The following is a 21,228-nucleotide window of genomic DNA, read 5'->3' as shown; positions in this document are numbered from 1 at the left end:
AGTTCAGTTGACTTTTCCTATACAAACCCTAATTTAGAAACTTTTGATTTGTTGATTTTTGATCTTTCCTTGATGAACCATGATCACATCTTGATCAAATGGTGAATGATACTTCAATATGAGGATCTTGACAAAAAATCAGGAGTTTTGACTTTACTTTGACCACAGTTGACTTTTAGGTTAACTTAGTCGACTATTGATTTTCTGAACAATTGAGTGACCAATCCTTTGAGATGAGACTTGATACTTGTCATGGGGATATATTGAGCCATATGAGATGCCTTGGAGCCATTGATTTACTTATTTTCCTTTGAATAAGCCAATTCTAGTCTCAGAGCCTTGTATAGGAGAGTGTGTCTTGGAGCTTTGTGTGATGATTTAAATTTGTACAAGAGAAATGGCGTGGGCAAATTTTGGGGTATGACAGATGCCCTTGTTCAATTTTCTCAAACCTGAAGATATAGAGTGGTATGTATGCCAATCGAAATCTGAAGGTTGAAGAGGATTGAACACTAGAATACCCAGGAATTTGCCCTAGCTGATGATGAAGGGACTTTTGTCGGAGATGGGCTTGAAGATGCCATCCAGATGGGAGTATGAAGTGAATTAATCGTAGTTACTCTATTGTCATGATTGTTTCTGAACTGAATACCGGGATTAGATGTGTGACTTACTCGTTGTGACTCCATTGTCGTGACTTCATTGTTGTCGTGATTCCTTTATCGTGACTCGGTTGTCGTGATTCCTTTATCGTGACTTGGTTGTCGGGATTCCATTATCGTGACTCATTTGTCGTGATTCCATTATCGTGACTCAGTCGTCGTGATTCCATTATCGTGACTCAGTTGTCGTGATTCCTTTATCGTGACTCAGTTGTCGTGATTCCATTATCGTGACTCAGTTGTCGTGACTCCTTTATCGTGACTCAGTTCTCGTGATTCCTTTATCGTGACTCAGTTGTCGTGATTCCATTATCGTGACTCAGTTGTCGTGATTCCATTATCGTGACTCAGTTGTCGTGATTCCATTATCGTGACTCAGTTGTCGTGATTCCTTTATCGTGACTCAGTTGTCGTGATTCCTTTATCGTGACTCGGTTGTCGTGATTCCATTATCGTGACTCAGTTGTCGTGATTCCTTTATCGTGACTCAGTTGTCGTGATTCCTTTATCGTGACTCAGTTGTCGTGATTTTTCTGAATGGAGTGTCATGATTAAGTATGGTTCTTTCTTTTGTCAACACCATTCGTGGTGGCCGAATTAGGTCTTAGAGAGATGATCGTGTCAGTACCGTTCGTAGTAACTGAATTGGATATTGTTTATCTGCTTGTTCTTGTGTCCTGAAAAAGTAGAGTTAGTCTTTATGCAATGTTATGATGCATGTATTATGAGTTTCTTAAAATAAATGAGAAACTTGCATATGAGGTAATGTATGCAATGTATGAATATGTTCATGACTTATGATGTATGACTATGATTTGTGCTTATTCGATTATCTTGATTGAGAGGATAGATCTTTCTGTTGTTGATCTTATCTTAGAAACGCTTGACTATGGATTTATGATTTTTGTTTGGGGATGATTAGTAACTTGCTGTACCCTGATTGGGGATGAGAGATGTCGGAAAACCGGTAATGTTGAAGATGTAAATCTCTGTCGGGGAGCTATGTCCTTTGTTGAGAGTATTTGAAGGTATTTTCTTGAGGATTGCTCTGTGGGAAGATGATCTTGTGAGATCGAAACTGCTATCAACAACTGGCCTCCATATTTAGTATTTAGATGACAGCCATTCACCCCAATAAAGGGTATACAACCATTATGAACCCTTTTTTACATCCCTCAAAACAGAAATAGAAAGAACCAACCTTGGTTGGATGGAAGGTGATGGTCTCTCAATGTTGATCTTTACAGTGTTTCCAGCACTCACCCTATGCAGTTCAGCTTCATATCTCCACAAATTTGAATATTGCTTGTCTGCATCCCCTTCTATCATTTGTCTTGCAATCATTTTTGCTTTCCATGCCCTGCCCACAGTGATACCCACTCCATAATTTTGCCTCATATCTTGAATAATATCACAGATCCTCAAGTTGTCACAAGTCTGCATTTTCTTTACCACTGCCTTGGCCACCCACTTTGAATTTGCAGTTTTGTTATCCAAACTCCTAGCACATGTGTGAGTGTCCTTTATAGTCTTAATTGCATAAGTGTGCTTGTGGCCCACTTTGAATTAAAGCATTAAAAAACCACACTTGGCCTTACATTCAACTCTCACCCTATATCCCTCATTTTCTATAAATGTTATTTCCCTCCCATTTAAAATTGTCCACTCACGTATAACCTCCCTAAAGTCATCTAGGGAAGTGAGTTGCATACCCCACTTAAACTTAAAATCCTTTGTAAGTTGTTCTTTCTTAAACTTCTCAAACTTAGGCTTTTTGTCATCTTCTGAGTGATTAGGGTCAGAACTATTAAGCTCTTCACTAAGGTACTTCTCCTCCTCATCATCATAAAATTTCTTCTTCTTTGGACATGGTAACAAACCTGCAATGACTGGGCCCTCCCTAATTGGTACACTGACATCAATACCATCAAGCTCATCAAACCCATCAACAATGGCAGTTTTCCTTTCATCCTCACTAGCATTAAAACCTTCAACAACCTCTTCATCACTAACCTCTAAATCATACACAAACTTAGGGGTTCTACCAATTACACTTGGATCATGTTCCCCAAAATTTCCGCATCCGCTTGCGTCGCACAACCATAGGCAGCAAAATCATAGGCATCCCCATCATTTCTAATCTGAAAGTAATTAGGGTCTTTGTCAACTATTTTGGTCCATAACCTAAAAAAACCTTCTAAGTACCCCCCATCCAGTTACTAAGTTAAGAACATGATGCATTGTCCACTCATCTATATGTTCCCCAGAAATCAGAGTAGAAACACCACATTTGTAAATCGTTTCACCATCATTATTATCCATAAACTCTCCTCCGTGTCGAAACACAACATTAAACAGTACATTGTTTTGAAATGTTAAACATAATGTAAGAAACAAGTTTACAAAACCATGGTAGAATCAAGTTACAGACATCGATTAAGAGAACAAACCTCTGAACATTCGCCGTTGTCGTCCATGGATTCGTTTTCCTCCACTGCGTTGCGCTTTCAAGTCGTCTTTGTTAGACGCTGGCCTTAGGATCTAGAGGGGGGGGTGAATAGATCCCACTAAGTTTTTACGGATTTTTCTACTAACTAGAGCGAAAGCGGTTCTGAATCGACTTGCGTCTATTCCGGACCGCTATTGCAAAGGTCGTATGTGTTTCAAAACCAAAATATAAGTGGAATTAATGGTGAAGTAATATGATGGCTAACCAATACGTTTAACAACTGAAAAAACCAATTAACTTCTAGATTGACAACTTTGATTTGCAATGCAGTAAGATTGGATTAAGCAAAAACACAAACACTTGGTGATATGTTCAAATTGATAGTGATTCAAGTTGTGGTGAATTGTGATGTTTGTGCAGAACTTTAATTCACAATATTAACACTTGAATCGTTGATCAATTTTGCACTTATAACCAATTATGAACAGAAAGTAAAAGAGAAAGTAAAAACGACAAGAACACGATATTTGTTTAGGCAGTTCGTCGATCGTCCTCGCTACGACTACGTCTGCCCCCAATTCCAAATTGAAATTGGGTAATCTTTCATTAATGTTGAAAGTAGTATATACAAAGAAGATAACAAAGCGATAAACGATAAACCAATTATGTCGATCCTTTGAATCTTCTTCCCCCTTAATCTTGAGCCAGATCAAGGTTATCCAAGAGCTTCACTTTGATTCCCTTCTGCAGTGTCTTGATTCCTTGAACTCCCCGTTCCTCAATCGTTACACTCAGCCGAATCCTCAATGAACGCCTCTTGATAAAAACCCCCAAGAACCACCCGTCGTGGAGGACAAAACCCGCAGATTTTATTCACCAACAAACCCCACAAACCTTCACCCACTAGGAATCTTCAATTCCGTTCCATGGACGTTATCGAACTCATCACTAACCCGCAACGCAAGAATGATTATGTGTAATTGTGTTGGAGATGATGAAGAACGAAGATGAGAAGCGTTTGTGTATCTTTCAGTCGTTGGTGTTTTTTTGAATAATTACCCTTGCATAATATATATGATTGCATAACAGTTAGAACCAAGAAAAACTGATTTTTGAACTTTCTTGATCAGTTAGGTCGACCACTTGTAGTGCTTAGGTCGACCTAACAGAGCTTGCAGAATTTTGCTCCCAGTTAGGTCGACCTGTTGAAGGAGTAGGTCGACCAGAATCCTCTTCTGATGCATTCTGGGGACATTTTCACAGATTAGGTCGACCTAGTTGATGTGTAGGTCGACCTAACAGGCTGGTATGTAGAATTCATCAATTTAGGTCGACCTAAATGATGTGTGAGTCGACCTAGCAGGGGTATATGAATTTTTCTCCATTTTAGGTCGACCTGGGTTGATGGTAGGTCGACCTAACTGCTGTTTTTCTGCATTCTTCTTGTTTTGCTTGTGTTGAGACAACCTATAAACATATAAACATAATGGGTTGACCTATGAGTGATCAATGCTTGCTTTTCTTTAAGTTTTCTGCTTCCGTCTTGTTGTTTGAATGCTTATTTGAGTTTGCCATGAATCAAAAACATCTTTGAGTGTAATCTTGTATTCACATACTCCCCCTTTTTGATGATGGCAAACCATTCGTCTAAGCTTTGGTAGTAAATGATAAAGACTCAACAGAGCTCCCCCGTACATCCAGCATCTATCTCTCAACAGGGCAATCTCTCAACAAAGCTCCCCCGTACATCCAGCATCTATCTCCCCCTTTGTCAACATCAAAAAGAGAAAACAGGAGAATAGGAGAGTAACAAGAGAACCATAGATAATAATGCTAGCATGTACAGTATAGTAGGTAAAAGGTAGTTAATGATAGAATGAGACACATATGTGAGCAGGAGCAGTTTTTATGCATGAAGTCACTATAAGCATGTTAATTGATAGCATATTATAGTATCAATAATATTTTTGGAAGTGAACAACAATTACGTTACCGCTTTTTCAATATGACGCCTGGCTTGATGATGAACTACCTTTACGCTAAGAAAAATGTTAGCAAGACAAATAGATATATACATAAAGTAAAGAAATAATATTAAGAGAAAACAAACGTAATTAGCCCAAATTAGAGATATCGAGTATCCCTAATTCCCTACGAATGTTGAAATATTGCTCCGTTGCTAGAGGTTTGGTGAAGATGTCAGCTAGTTGCTTCTTGCTTTCTACATGTTCAAAAGTAACGTCTCCTTTCTCTACATGATCTCGTAGAAAGTGATGCCTTATTTCAATATGTTTGGTACGTGAGTGTAAGACAGGATTTTTACTCAAGTTTATGGCGCTTGTGTTGTCGCACATGATAGGTATGTGATCAAGCTTAATACCAAAGTCAAGAAGTTGTTGCTTGAGCCATAATATTTGTGCACAGCAGCTTCCAGCAGCTACATATTCTGCCTCAGCAGTGGATAATGCAACCGATACTTGTTTCTTACTATGCCAACTTATTAATGAGTTTGAGAATAGATGACACGTTCCACTAGTGCTTTTTCTATCGGATTTGCAGCCAGCAAAATCTGAATCGGAGAATCCTACCAAATGACACTCATTTCCTTTTGGATACCATAGGCCATATGTAGTAGTTCCACGTAAGTATCGCAGAATTCTTTTGACAGCTTTCAAGTGAGATTCTTTTGGACAAGATTGATATCTTGCACACATACACACACTAAACATAATGTCTGGTCTTGAGGCAGTAAGATACAATAGTGAACCTATCATACCTCGGTATAATTTCACGTCAACCTCTTTACCTTTCTCATCTTTGTCTAGATTTGTATTTGTTGCCATAGGTGTGTCAATTTCCTTTGCTTCACTCATTCCAAATCTTTTGAGCAGCTCCGTACAATATTTAGTTTGATTCACAAACGTTCCATGACTGAGTTGCTTGATTTGTAGGCCAAGGAAGAAATTTAGCTCACCCATGAGACTCATCTCAAATTCACTCTGCATAAGCTTAGAAAAGTCTTTGACAAGTTTTGCATTAGTGGACCCAAATATAATATCATCTACATAAATTTGGACTAAGAGAATATCCTTATCTTTTCTTTTAATAAAGAGAGTAGTATCAACTTTACCTCTAGAGTACCCTTGACTAAGGAGAAATTTGCTCAAACGTTCGTACCAAGCCCGAGGGGCTTGTTTAAGACCGTATAGAGCACGTTTCAGCTTATAAACATGAGTTGGATACATGTAATTCTCAAAGCCGGGTGGCTGAGCAACATAGACTTCTTCATTTATATAGCCATTTAGAAAGGCACTCTTAACATCCATTTGGAATAGTTTGAAGTCTTTAGAACAAGCATAAGCAAGTAAGAGGCGAATAGCTTCGAGACGTGCTACAGGAGCGTATGTCTCTTCATAATCAATACCTTCCTCTTGATTGTAACCTTGGGCAACTAATCTAGCTTTGTTTCTAGTAATAACACCGTTTTCATCAAGTTTGTTACGAAAAACCCATCTAGTGCCTATTACTTGATGATCTCCCGGATGAGGGACTAAGTCCCAAACATCATTCCGTTTAAATTGGTTTAATTCTTCTTGCATGGCCATTAGCCAATGCTCATCAAGTAATGCATCCTTAGCGTTTTTCGGCTCAACTTGTGAAACAAAAGCAAAATGATGGCAGAAGTTACTTATCTTTGAGCGTGTTGTAACGCCCCTTGAGATGTCTCCTATTATATTGTCAATTGGATGGTCTTTCACGTTTGTCCAGGCCTTGGGAAGTTCTTCATTGTTTGAGATGCTTTCTTTTTCATTTTCATTGTGAGACTCATCTTTCTCTCTCTCAGCATCTTTCTTTACAATACTTTCATCCTCATCTTCCTTATCCTTGACAATGTCTTCAGTGGATGGGCCTGCACCATTAAATGAAAGACCTTTCTCGACATATTTTGCATAAGATTCATCAAAAGAAACGTGTACTGACTCTTCTACTATAAGTAATCTCTTATTATATATTCGATATGCTTTGCTAGATTGTGAGTAACCAAGGAATATGCCCTCATCAGCTTTAGCATCGAATTTGCCAAGATTATCCTTACCATTGTTCAAAACAAAACACTTGCAACCGAATACATGGAGATGAGATACATTTGGTTTTCTACCTTTTAGTAATTCATAGGGAGTTTTGTTCAGTATAGGACGTATTGTTATCCTATTCAAAACATAACATGCTGTACTAATCGCGTCAGCCCAGAAATACTTTGGTAGATTACCCTCATTCAGCATTGTTCTTGCCAGCTCCTCTAGAACTCGATTTTTACGTTCAACTACTCCGTTTTGTTGAGGTGTTCTAGGAGCTGAAAAGTTATGCTCAATTCCATGTTTATCACAGTATTTTTCAAAAAGAATGTTTTCAAATTCTCCACCGTGATCACTTCGAATTGCAACTATTTTGTTGTTCATTTTGTTTTGACATAATCTTGCAAATTGTGTAAAAGCTGGAAAAGTTTGATCCTTACTAGGTAAAAAGATTGTCCAACAAAATCTCGAGTAATCATCGACAATGACAAAACCATAGGTGTTTCCACCTATGCTTTTAGTCCTTGAAGGGCCAAAGAGATCCATGTGAAGTAGTTCAAGAGGGCGTGATGTTGAAACCACGTTCTTTGATTTAAAAGAGATTTTTGTTTGCTTTCCCTTTTGACAAGCATCACATAGATGATCTTTTGAAAACTTCATTTTGGGTAAGCCGATTACTAAATCTTTTGAGACAACTTTATTTAGTAAGTCAAAATTTATGTGGGCGAGACGTCTATGCCAAAGCCATGAGTCATCGCCTAGAGCAACTAGACATTTGGTACTAGACTTAGATACCTCATCCAAGTTTAGCATGTAGATGTTGTTTACTCTTAAGCCCTTAAACATAATGTCTCTTTTCTTAGTATGTTCTATTGTGCATCCAGAATTTGTAAACATTACTTTAAAATCTTTGTCGCACAATTGACTTATACTTAAAAGATTATGTTTAAGACCTTCTACTAGCAGCACATCAGTTATAGTAGTGGTAGAAGGGTTACCTACACTTCCTTTACCAAGTATGGCTCCCCGATTGTTATCTCCATAGGTGACATACCCCTTTTTCTTTGCTTGAAACTCAACGAAAAGAGATAGGTCTCCAGTCATGTGTCTTGAACATCCGCTATCAAGGAACCACAACCTTTCGGCAATGTCAAGACACTTTTCCTGCAAGATTAATTTAAAGAGGGAGGTCCCCAATTTTCATTGGGTCCTTGGTAGTGAGTACACAATTTGTTGCACTTAGGCAACCATTGAAATACTCCTTTAGGAACTAAAATTCTCCTAAATTTGCATTTTTCAATGGTATGTCCCTTTTTGCAACAATAATGACAGGTAATATGATGAGAATATGGAGTTTTGCTAGTTGATACTTTTGGTACAAAAGTGTATTTACTATATAAAGGAGTATACGATCTTTTGAACTTGTTTGGATCAACCGCAAAAGTCACTTTTGGTTGTAGAGCCTTGTCTAACTTGGCTTTTAGATCTCTCACTTCTTTTTGCCAAATGTGACATGTCTCACAACCAAACCATGATGTAGGATCTATTTCAACTTTGTCCTTTTGAATGTCTAGCATAGATTGTTTTAAAGCTTCCATATCCCTTTCGGTTTTCTCAACTTTTGATTCAAGATATGAAAATATTTTCTTATTTGAGGCCAAAAGTTTGAAAGCTTTAATTGCATCTCTATGTAATTCTTCAAAAGCAAGTTTTAGTTGAGAATGAGATACCTTATCTACGAGTTCAGGTTTAAGATGACTTACAGCTTTCTTTTTCTTGTTTTGATGAGCCATGAAACATAGGTTTGCTGATTCTTCTTCATCGCTTGACGAGCTTTCACTAGATGAATCACTTTCCCATGCTATGTAAGCTCTTTTAGATTTGTTATGACCTTTGCTTTGGTTCTTCTCCTTTTCTTTCTTAAGGTATGGACAATCCGGTTTGTAGTGACCGGCTTTCCCACAATTGAAGCAAAGACCTTTGATCTTTCCTTTGTTGTCGTCATCTTGTTTGAACATGTTTGATTGCTTTCTATAGTTGATCAATCCTTTGTCGGAATGTTTTGCTCCATTTTTCTTTAGATATTTGTTGTATCTTCGCACAAACAGTCCCATTTCCTCATCATCGGAGTCTTCGTCATCACTTGTGTCACTATCCTTTGGCTCTCGTTTTGAGGTCTTGGAGCTCGAAGCTTTTAGAGCTATTGACTTCTTCTCTACCTCTTTCTCCATGTTCTTTTCTTTCTTTGTCCTCTTCTCATGCATGTCAAGGCATTTAAGATGCTGTTCATGTTCCTCTAGTTTACCAAAGAGAGTGGTAATGTCTAAAGTGTTGAGATCATTTGCTTCCTTAATTGCTGTAACTTTGGGTTGCCATTCCCTGTTCAAACACCTTAAGATTTTGTTAGTAGCAACTGCATTGGAAACAGGTCTATCAAGAGAATTTAATCGATTTTTCAGGTGAACGAATCTTTTCTGCATGCTTTCGATGGTTTCACCATCTTCCATGTGGAAAAGTTCGAACTCTTGAGTTAACGTATTGATCCTAGCTAGTTTGACATCATCCGTTCCCTCGTGGGCAACTTGCAATGTGTCCCACATAGCTTTAGCTGATCTACAATGGGAAACGCGATAGTATTCATCAACTCCTAGAGCTGAGATTAGAATGTTTCTCGCTTTCCAATCGTATGCATATCTCTTTTCATCTTCAGCATTCCAAGTATCTTCTGGTTTTGGAACAACTGCACCAGCTGCATTTGTCATGGTGATCTGAAATGGACCATTGACAATAGCTGTCCAGATGTTCCTATCAATTGCATTGATATGGACACACATACAATCCTTCCAATAGCCGTAGTTTTCGCCGTTGAAAACTGGAGCTCTATTATGAGCCCCTTTAGGTCCGGAAGCCATCTTTCCAATAAGTGTTTCACGTAGCACGGAATAAACCAGAGCTCTTGATGCCACTTGTTAGACGCTGGCCTTAGGATCTAGAGGGGGGGTGAATAGATCTCACTAAGTTTTTACGGATTTTTCTACTAACTCGAGCGAAAGCGGTTCTGAATCGACTTGCGTCTATTCCGGACCGCTATTGCAAAGGTCGTATGTGTTTCAAAACCAAAAAGTAAGTGGAATTAATGGTGAAGTAATATGATGGCTAACCAATACGTTTAACAACTGAAAAAACCAATTAACTTCTAGATTGACAACTTTGATTTGCAATGCAGTAAGATTGGATTAAGCAAAAACACAAACACTTGGTGATACGTTCAAATTGATAGTGATTCAAGTTGTGGTGAATTGTGATGTTTGTGCAGAACTTTAATTCACAATTTTAACACTTGAATCGTTGATCAATTTTGCACTTATAACCAATTATGAACAGAAAGTAAAAGAGAAAGTAAAAGCGACAAGAACACGATATTTGTTTAGGCAGTTCGTCGATCGTCCTCGCTACGACTACGTCTGCCCCCAATTCCAAATTGAAATTGGGTAATCTTTCATTAATGTTGAAAGTAGTATATACAAAGAAGATAACAAAGCGATAAACGATAAACCAATTATGTCGATCCTTTGAATCTTCTTCCCCCTTAATCTTGAGCCAGATCAAGGTTATCCAAGAGCTTCACTTTGATTCCCTTCTGCAGTGTCTTGATTCCTTGAACTCCCCGTTCCTCAATCGTTACACTCAGCCGAATCCTCAATGAACGCCTCTTGATAAAAACCCCCAAGAACCACCCGTCGTGGAGGACAAAACCCGCAGATTTTATTCACCAACAAACCCCACAAACCTTCACCCACTAGGAATCTTCAATTCCGTTCCATGGACGTTATCGAACTCATCACTAACCCGCAACGCAAGAATGATTATGTGTAATTGTGTTGGAGATGATGAAGAACGAAGATGAGAAGCGTTTGTGTATCTTTCAGTCGTTGGTGTTGCTTGAATAATTACCCTTGCACAATATATATGATTGCATAACAGTTAGAACCAAGAAAAACTGATTTTTGAACTTTCTTGATCAGTTAGGTCGACCACTTGTAGTGCTTAGGTCGACCTAACAGAGCTTGCAGAATTTTGCTCCCAGTTAGGTCGACCTGTTGAAGGAGTAGGTCGACCAGAATCCTCTTCTGATGCATTCTGGGGACATTTTCACAGATTAGGTCGACCTAGTTGATGTGTAGGTCGACCTAACAGGCTGGTATGTAGAATTCATCAATTTAGGTCGACCTAAATGATGTGTGAGTCGACCTAGCAGGGATATATGAATTTTTCTCCATTTTAGGTCGACCTGGGTTGATGGTAGGTCGACCTAACTGCTGTTTTTCTGCATTCTTCTTGTTTTGCTTGTGTTGAGGCAACCTATAAACATATAAACATAATGGGTTGACCTATGAGTGATCAATGCTTGCTTTTCTTTAAGTTTTCTGCTTCCGTCTTGTTGTTTGAATGCTTATTTGAGTTTGCCATGAATCAAAAACATCTTTGAGTGTAATCTTGTATTCACATACTCCCCCTTTTTGATGATGGCAAACCATTCGTCTAAGCTTTGGTAGTAAATGATAAAGACTCAACAGAGCTCCCCCGTACATCCAGCATCTATCTCTCAACAGGGCAATCTCTCAACAAAGCTCCCCCGTACATCCAGCATCTATCTCCCCCTTTGTCAACATCAAAAAGAGAAAACAGGAGAATAGGAGAGTAACAAGAGAACCATAGATAATAATGCTAGCATGTACAGTATAGTAGGTAAAAGGTAGTTAATGATAGAATGAGACACATATGTGAGCAGGAGCAGTTTTTATGCATGAAGTCACTATAAGCATGTTAATTGATAGCATATTATAGTATCAATAATATTTTTGGAAGTGAACAACAATTACGTTACCGCTTTTTCAATATGACGCCTGGCTTGATGATGAACTACCTTTACGCTAAGAAAAATGTTAGCAAGACAAATAGATATATACATAAAGTAAAGAAATAATATTAAGAGAAAACAAACGTAATTAGCCCAAATTAGAGATATCGAGTATCCCTAATTCCCTACGAATGTTGAAATATTGCTCCGTTGCTAGAGGTTTGGTGAAGATGTCAGCTAGTTGCTTCTTGCTTTCTACATGTTCAAAAGTAACGTCTCCTTTCTCTACATGATCTCGTAGAAAGTGATGCCTTATTTCAATATGTTTGGTACGTGAGTGTAAGACAGGATTTTTACTCAAGTTTATGGCGCTTGTGTTGTCGCACATGATAGGTATGTGATCAAGCTTAATACCAAAGTCAAGAAGTTGTTGCTTGAGCCATAATATTTGTGCACAGCAGCTTCCAGCAGCTACATATTCTGCCTCAGCAGTGGATAATGCAACCGATACTTGTTTCTTACTATGCCAACTTATTAATGAGTTTGAGAATAGATGACACGTTCCACTAGTGCTTTTTCTATCGGATTTGCAGCCAGCAAAATCTGAATCGGAGAATCCTACCAAATGACACTCATTTCCTTTTGGATACCATAGGCCATATGTAGTAGTTCCACGTAAGTATCGCAGAATTCTTTTGACAGCTTTCAAGTGAGATTCTTTTGGACAAGATTGATATCTTGCACACATACACACACTAAACATAATGTCTGGTCTTGAGGCAGTAAGATACAATAGTGAACCTATCATACCTCGGTATAATTTCACGTCAACCTCTTTACCTTTCTCATCTTTGTCTAGATTTGTATTTGTTGCCATAGGTGTGTCAATTTCCTTTGCTTCACTCATTCCAAATCTTTTGAGCAGCTCCGTACAATATTTAGTTTGATTCACAAACGTTCCATGACTGAGTTGCTTGATTTGTAGGCCAAGGAAGAAATTTAGCTCACCCATGAGACTCATCTCAAATTCACTCTGCATAAGCTTAGAAAAGTCTTTGACAAGTTTTGCATTAGTGGACCCAAATATAATATCATCTACATAAATTTGGACTAAGAGAATATCCTTATCTTTTCTTTTAATAAAGAGAGTAGTATCAACTTTACCTCTAGAGTACCCTTGACTAAGGAGAAATTTGCTCAAACGTTCGTACCAAGCCCGAGGGGCTTGTTTAAGACCGTATAGAGCACGTTTCAGCTTATAAACATGAGTTGGATACATGTAATTCTCAAAGCCGGGTGGCTGAGCAACATAGACTTCTTCATTTATATAGCCATTTAGAAAGGCACTCTTAACATCCATTTGGAATAGTTTGAAGTCTTTAGAACAAGCATAAGCAAGTAAGAGGCGAATAGCTTCGAGACGTGCTACAGGAGCGTATGTCTCTTCATAATCAATACCTTCCTCTTGATTGTAACCTTGGGCAACTAATCTAGCTTTGTTTCTAGTAATAACACCGTTTTCATCAAGTTTGTTACGAAAAACCCATCTAGTGCCTATTACTTGATGATCTCCCGGATGAGGGACTAAGTCCCAAACATCATTCCGTTTAAATTGGTTTAATTCTTCTTGCATGGCCATTAGCCAATGCTCATCAAGTAATGCATCCTTAGCGTTTTTCGGCTCAACTTGTGAAACAAAAGCAAAATGATGGCAGAAGTTACTTATCTTTGAGCGTGTTGTAACGCCCCTTGAGATGTCTCCTATTATATTGTCAATTGGATGGTCTTTCACGTTTGTCCAGGCCTTGGGAAGTTCTTCATTGTTTGAGATGCTTTCTTTTTCATTTTCATTGTGAGACTCATCTTTCTCTCTCTCAGCATCTTTCTTTACAATACTTTCATCCTCATCTTCCTTATCCTTGACAATGTCTTCAGTGGATGGGCCTGCACCATTAAATGAAAGACCTTTCTCGACATATTTTGCATAAGATTCATCAAAAGAAACGTGTACTGACTCTTCTACTATAAGTAATCTCTTATTATATATTCGATATGCTTTGCTAGATTGTGAGTAACCAAGGAATATGCCCTCATCAGCTTTAGCATCGAATTTGCCAAGATTATCCTTACCATTGTTCAAAACAAAACACTTGCAACCGAATACATGGAGATGAGATACATTTGGTTTTCTACCCTTTAGTAATTCATAGGGAGTTTTGTTCAGTATAGGACGTATTGTTATCCTATTCAAAACATAACATGCTGTACTAATCGCGTCAGCCCAGAAATACTTTGGTAGATTACCCTCATTCAGCATTGTTCTTGCCAGCTCCTCTAGAACTCGATTTTTACGTTCAACTACTCCGTTTTGTTGAGGTGTTCTAGGAGCTGAAAAGTTATGCTCAATTCCATGTTTATCACAGTATTTTTCAAAAAGAATGTTTTCAAATTCTCCACCGTGATCACTTCGAATTGCAACTATTTTGTTGTTCATTTTGTTTTGACATAATCTTGCAAATTGTGTAAAAGCTGGAAAAGTTTGATCCTTACTAGGTAAAAAGATTGTCCAACAAAATCTCGAGTAATCATCGACAATGACAAAACCATAGGTGTTTCCACCTATGCTTTTAGTCCTTGAAGGGCCAAAGAGATCCATGTGAAGTAGTTCAAGAGGGCGTGATGTTGAAACCACGTTCTTTGATTTAAAAGAGATTTTTGTTTGCTTTCCCTTTTGACAAGCATCACATAGATGATCTTTTGAAAACTTCATTTTGGGTAAGCCGATTACTAAATCTTTTGAGACAACTTTATTTAGTAAGTCAAAATTTATGTGGGCGAGACGTCTATGCCAAAGCCATGAGTCATCGCCTAGAGCAACTAGACATTTGGTACTAGACTTAGATACCTCATCCAAGTTTAGCATGTAGATGTTGTTTACTCTTAAGCCCTTAAACATAATGTCTCTTTTCTTAGTATGTTCTATTGTGCATCCAGAATTTGTAAACATTACTTTAAAATCTTTGTCGCACAATTGACTTATACTTAAAAGATTATGTTTAAGACCTTCTACTAGCAGCACATCAGTTATAGTAGTGGTAGAAGGGTTACCTACACTTCCTTTACCAAGTATGGCTCCCCGATTGTTATCTCCATAGGTGACATACCCCTTTTTCTTTGCTTGAAACTCAACGAAAAGAGATAGGTCTCCAGTCATGTGTCTTGAACATCCGCTATCAAGGAACCACAACCTTTCGGCAATGTCAAGACACTTTTCCTGCAAGATTAATTTAAAGAGGGAGGTCCCCAATTTTCATTGGGTCCTTGGTAGTGAGTACACAATTTGTTGCACTTAGGCAACCATTGAAATACTCCTTTAGGAACTAAAATTCTCCTAAATTTGCATTTTTCAATGGTATGTCCCTTTTTGCAACAATAATGACAGGTAATATGATGAGAATATGGAGTTTTGCTAGTTGATACTTTTGGTACAAAAGTGTATTTACTATATAAAGGAGTATACGATCTTTTGAACTTGTTTGGATCAACCGCAAAAGTCACTTTTGGTTGTAGAGCCTTGTCTAACTTGGCTTTTAGATCTCTTACTTCTTTTTGCCAAATGTGACATGTCTCACAACCAAACCATGATGTAGGATCTATTTCAACTTTGTCCTTTTGAATGTCTAGCATAGATTGTTTTAAAGCTTCCATATCCCTTTCGGTTTTCTCAACTTTTGATTCAAGATATGAAAATATTTTCTTATTTGAGGCCAAAAGTTTGAAAGCTTTAATTGCATCTCTATGTAATTCTTCAAAAGCAAGTTTTAGTTGAGAATGAGATACCTTATCTACGAGTTCAGGTTTAAGATGACTTACAGCTTTCTTTTTCTTGTTTTGATGAGCCATGAAACATAGGTTTGCTGATTCTTCTTCATCGCTTGACGAGCTTTCACTAGATGAATCACTTTCCCATGCTATGTAAGCTCTTTTAGATTTGTTATGACCTTTGCTTTGGTTCTTCTCCTTTTCTTTCTTAAGGTATGGACAATCCGGTTTGTAGTGACCGGCTTTCCCACAATTGAAGCAAAGACCTTTGGTCTTTCCTTTGTTGTCGTCATCTTGTTTGAACATGTTTGATTGCTTTCTATAGTTGATCAATCCTTTGTCGGAATGTTTTGCTCCATTTTTCTTTAGATATTTGTTGTATCTTCGCACAAACAGTCCCATTTCCTCATCATCGGAGTCTTCGTCATCACTTGTGTCACTATCCTTTGGCTCTCGTTTTGAGGTCTTGGAGCTCGAAGCTTTTAGAGCTATTGACTTCTTCTCTACCTCTTTCTCCATGTTCTTTTCTTTCTTTGTCCTCTTCTCATGCATGTCAAGGCATTTAAGATGCTGTTCATGTTCCTCTAGTTTACCAAAGAGAGTGGTAATGTCTAAAGTGTTGAGATCATTTGCTTCCTTAATTGCTGTAACTTTGGGCTGCCATTCCCTGTTCAAACACCTTAAGATTTTGTTAGTAGCAACTGCATTGGAAACAGGTCTATCAAGAGAATTTAATCGATTTTTCAGGTGAACGAATCTTTTCTGCATGCTTTCGATGGTTTCACCATCTTCCATGTGGAAAAGTTCGAACTCTTGAGTTAACGTATTGATCCTAGCTAGTTTGACATCATCCGTTCCCTCGTGGGCAACTTGCAATGTGTCCCACATAGCTTTAGCTGATCTACAATGGGAAACACGATAGTATTCATCAACTCCTAGAGCTGAGATTAGAATGTTTCTCGCTTTCCAATCGTATGCATATTTCTTTTCATCTTCAGCATTCCAAGTATCTTCTGGTTTTGGAACAACTGCACCAGCTGCATTTGTCATAGTGATCTGAAATGGACCATTGACAATAGATGTCCAGATGTTCCTATCAATTGCATTGATATGGACACACATACAATCCTTCCAATAGCCGTAGTTTTCTCCGTTGAAAATTGGAGCTCTATTATGAGCCCCTTTAGGTCCGGAAGCCATCTTTCCAATAAGTGTTTCACGTAGCACGGAATAAACCAGGCTCTGATACCACTTGTTAGACGCTGGCCTAAAGATCTAGAGGGGGGGTGAATAGATCTCACTAAGTTTTTACGGATTTTTCTACTGACTCGAGCGAAAGCGGTTCTGAATCGACTTGCGTCTATTCCGGACCGCTATTGCAAAGGTCGTATGTGTTTTAAAACCAAAAAGTAAGTGGAATTGATGGTGAAGTAATATGATGGCTAACCAATACGTTTAACAACTGAAAACCAATTAACTTCTAGATTGACAACTTTGATTTGCAATGCAGTAAGATTGGATTAAGCAAAAACACAAACACTTGGTGATGCGTTCAAATTGATAGTGATTCAAGTTGTGGTGAATTGTGATGTTTGTGCAGAACTTTAATTCACAATTTTAACACTTGAATCGTTGATCAATTTTGCACTTATAACCAATTATGAACAGAAAGTAAAAGAGAAAGTAAAAGCGACAAGAACACGATATTTGTTTAGGCAGTTCGTCGATCGTCCTCGCTACGACTACGTCTGCCCCCAATTCCAAATTGAAATTGGGTAATCTTTCATTAATGTTGAAAGTAGTATATACAAAGAAGATAACAAAGCGATAAACGATAAACCAATTATGTCGATCCTTTGAATCTTCTTCCCCCTTAATCTTGAGCCAGATCAAGGTTATCCAAGAGCTTCACTTTGATTCCCTTCTGCAGTGTCTTGATTCCTTGAACTCCCCGTTCCTCAATCGTTACACTCATCCGAATCCTCAATGAACGCCTCTTGATAAAAACCCCCAAGAACCACCCGTCGTGGAGGACAAAACCCGCAAATTTTATTCACCAACAAACCCCACAAACCTTCACCCACTAGGAATCTTCAATTCCGTTCCATGGACGTTATCGAACTCATCACTAACCCGCAACGCAAGAATGATTATGTGTAATTGTGTTGGAGATGATGAAGAATGAAGATGAGAAGCGTTTGTGTATCTTTCAGTCGTTGGTGTTGATTGAATAATTGCCCTTGCACAATATATATGATTGCATAACAGTTAGAACCAAGAAAAACTGATTTTTGAACTTTCTTGATCAGTTAGGTCGACCACTTGTAGTGCTTAGGTCGACCTAACAGAGCTTGCAGAATTTTGCTCCCAGTTAGGTCGACCTGTTGAAGGAGTAGGTCGACCAGAATCCTCTTCTGATGCATTCTGGGGACATTTTCACAGATTAGGTCGACCTAGTTGATGTGTAGGTCGACCTAACAGGCTGGTATGTAGAATTCATCAATTTAGGTCGACCTAAATGATGTGTGAGTCGACCTAGCAGGGATATATGAGTTTTTCTCCATTTTAGGTCGACCTGGGTTGATGGTAGGTCGACCTAACTGCTGTTTTTCTGCATTCTTCTTGTTTTGCTTGTGTTGAGGCAACCTATAAACATATAAACATAATGGGTTGACCTATGAGAGATCAAAGCTTGCTTTTCTTTAAGTTTTCTGCTTCCGTCTTGTTGTTTGAATGCTTATTTGAGTTTGCCATGAATCAAAAACATCTTTGAGTGTAATCTTGTATTCACAGTTACAACTCTACCCCACTAAAAGAGTTTTCGTCCTTGAAAACATACCTTAGGTAAAGAGCTCTGGATAAGAATCCTTCATATGACTCTCTAGCTCCCAGGTAACATTTCCCTCAGCAGGTCCTCCCCAAGCTACTCTGACTAAAGCTATTTCCTTGCCACGCAATTGCTTCAGCCTTCGATCCTCAATCCTCACAGGTAAAGTCTCAACCGTCAAGTTATCTTTCACCTGTATATCATCTACTTGGATCACATGGGACGGATCTGAAATGTATTTCCTCAACTGAGACACATGAAATACATCATGTAAATTTGCAAGCATCGGCGGTAAAGCGATACGATAAGCCACTTCTCCCACTCTTTCAGAAATTTGGAATGGTCCGATAAAACGCGGAGTCAACTTCTTCGACTTCAATGCCCGACCAATCCCTGTCATAGGAGTAACTCTCATAAACACATGATCTCCCTCTTGAAACTCAAGTGTTTTCCTCCTCTTGTCATGATAGCTCTTCTGACGACTCTGAGAAGCCTTCATCTTCTCTTGAATTATTTTAATCTTCTCTGTAGTCTGTTGTACAATTTCTGGACCAATCACAGCACTCTCACCAGATTCGTACCAACACAACGACGTCCTACATCTCCTACCATACAAAGCCTCAAACGGAGCCATACCGATACTCGAATGAAAACTGTTGTTGTAGGTAAACTCAATCAAAGGGAGATAACTATCCCAAGTACCTCCTTTTTCCAACACACAAGCACGCAACAAATCCTCTAACGACTGAATCGTTCTCTCAGTTTGTCCATCAGTCTGCGGATGGTAAGCAGAACTCAATCTCAGCTTAGTACCCAAAGCTTTCTGCAAACCTTCCCAGAACTTAGATGTAAACCTCGGATCTCTGTCTGACACGATACTTGAAGGAATACCATGAAGACTAACTATCTTCTCAATATACAACTGAGCTAGCTTCTCCATCGGATAATCCATTCTCACCGGTATAAAATGTGCAGACTTCGTCAACCTGTCTACCACGACCCAGATAGCTTCACAATTTCTGACAGTTCTCGGCAAACCCGAAACAAAATCCATTGATATGCTATCCCACTTCCACTCAGGAATAAACATCGGTTGCATAAACCCAGATGGTTTCTGATGCTCAATCTTTGACTTCTGGCAAGTCAAACAAGAGTACACAAACTCAGCAATCTCCTTCTTCATTCCAGGCCACCAAAACAACTTTTTCAAATCATGGTATATCTTGGTAGCACCAGGATGAATACTCAACCCACTACGGTGTCCTTCTTCCAAAATACGTTTTCGGAGTTCATCAACGTCAGGAACACAAAATCTGTCACCAAACTTCAGTATACCATTCTCATCCACTCTGAATTCACCACTCTTGCCTTGGTTAATCAAGGTCAACTTATCAACCAATCCAACATCAGCTTTCTGACCTTCTCTGATTTCTTCGAGAATACCGCTAGTCAACTTCAGCATACCCAATTTAACACTAGTAGGAGTACTTTCGCACACTAAACTCAAGTCTCTGAATTGTTCAATCAAGTCCAATTCCTTCACCATTAGCTTAGACATATGCACGGTCTTCCTACTCAATGCATCAGCAACCACGTTTGCCTTACCCGGATGGTAATTCAAACCAAAATCATAATCTTTCAGAAATTCTAACCACCTTCTCTGTCTCATATTCAGCTCTTTCTGATCGAAGAGATACTTCAGGCTTTTATGGTCACTGAATACCTCAAATCTCGAACCATACAAATAGTGTCGCCACAACTTCAAAACAAACACCACAGCTGCCAACTTCAAATCATGAGTCGGATAATTCCTTTCATGCACTTTGAGTTGTCTCGACGCATAAGCGACCACTTGTTGATTCTGCATCAATACACCACCTAAACCCATCAATGATGCGTCACAATAAACTACAAATGATTCTGTCGGATTCGGCAAAATCAAGATAAGAGCACTAGTCAACCTCCTCTTCAACTCTTGGAATCCTTCTTCACACTTGGCATCCCAAATAAAAGCTTGTCCCTTCCTGGTTAATTTAGTTAACGGCAATGCTAACTTTGAAAATCCTTCAATGAACTTTCTATAATAACCTGCGAGACCCAGAAAACTACGAATCTCTGACACTGACTTCGGAGCTTCCCACTGAGATACAGCTTCTATCTTTGTAGGATCAACAGCAATACCATCCTTAGAAATCACATGTCCAAGAAAACTGACTTCCTCTAACCAGAATTCACACTTCGACAGTTGGCAAAAAGTTGCTTCTCTTTCAACAGCTCTAACACAGTTCTGAGATGTTCCGCATGTTCTTCCTCATTCTTAGAATATATCAGGATATCATCTATAAATACCACCACGAACTTATCGAGATAAGGATGAAAGATCCTGTTCATATATTCCATAAAAACACCAGGTGCATTAGTAACCCCAAACGGCATTACAAAATACTCATAATGTCCATACCTCGTTCTAAAAGCAGTCTTCTGAATATCGTCATCTTTCACACGTATCTGATGATACCCAGACCTCAGAT

The sequence above is a fragment of the Vicia villosa genome, unplaced genomic scaffold (assembly GCF_029867415.1).
Source record: "Vicia villosa cultivar HV-30 ecotype Madison, WI unplaced genomic scaffold, Vvil1.0 ctg.001007F_1_1, whole genome shotgun sequence".
In the NCBI taxonomy this organism is placed as follows: domain Eukaryota; kingdom Viridiplantae; phylum Streptophyta; class Magnoliopsida; order Fabales; family Fabaceae; genus Vicia; species Vicia villosa.
This window is presented reverse-complemented; position numbering follows the sequence as displayed.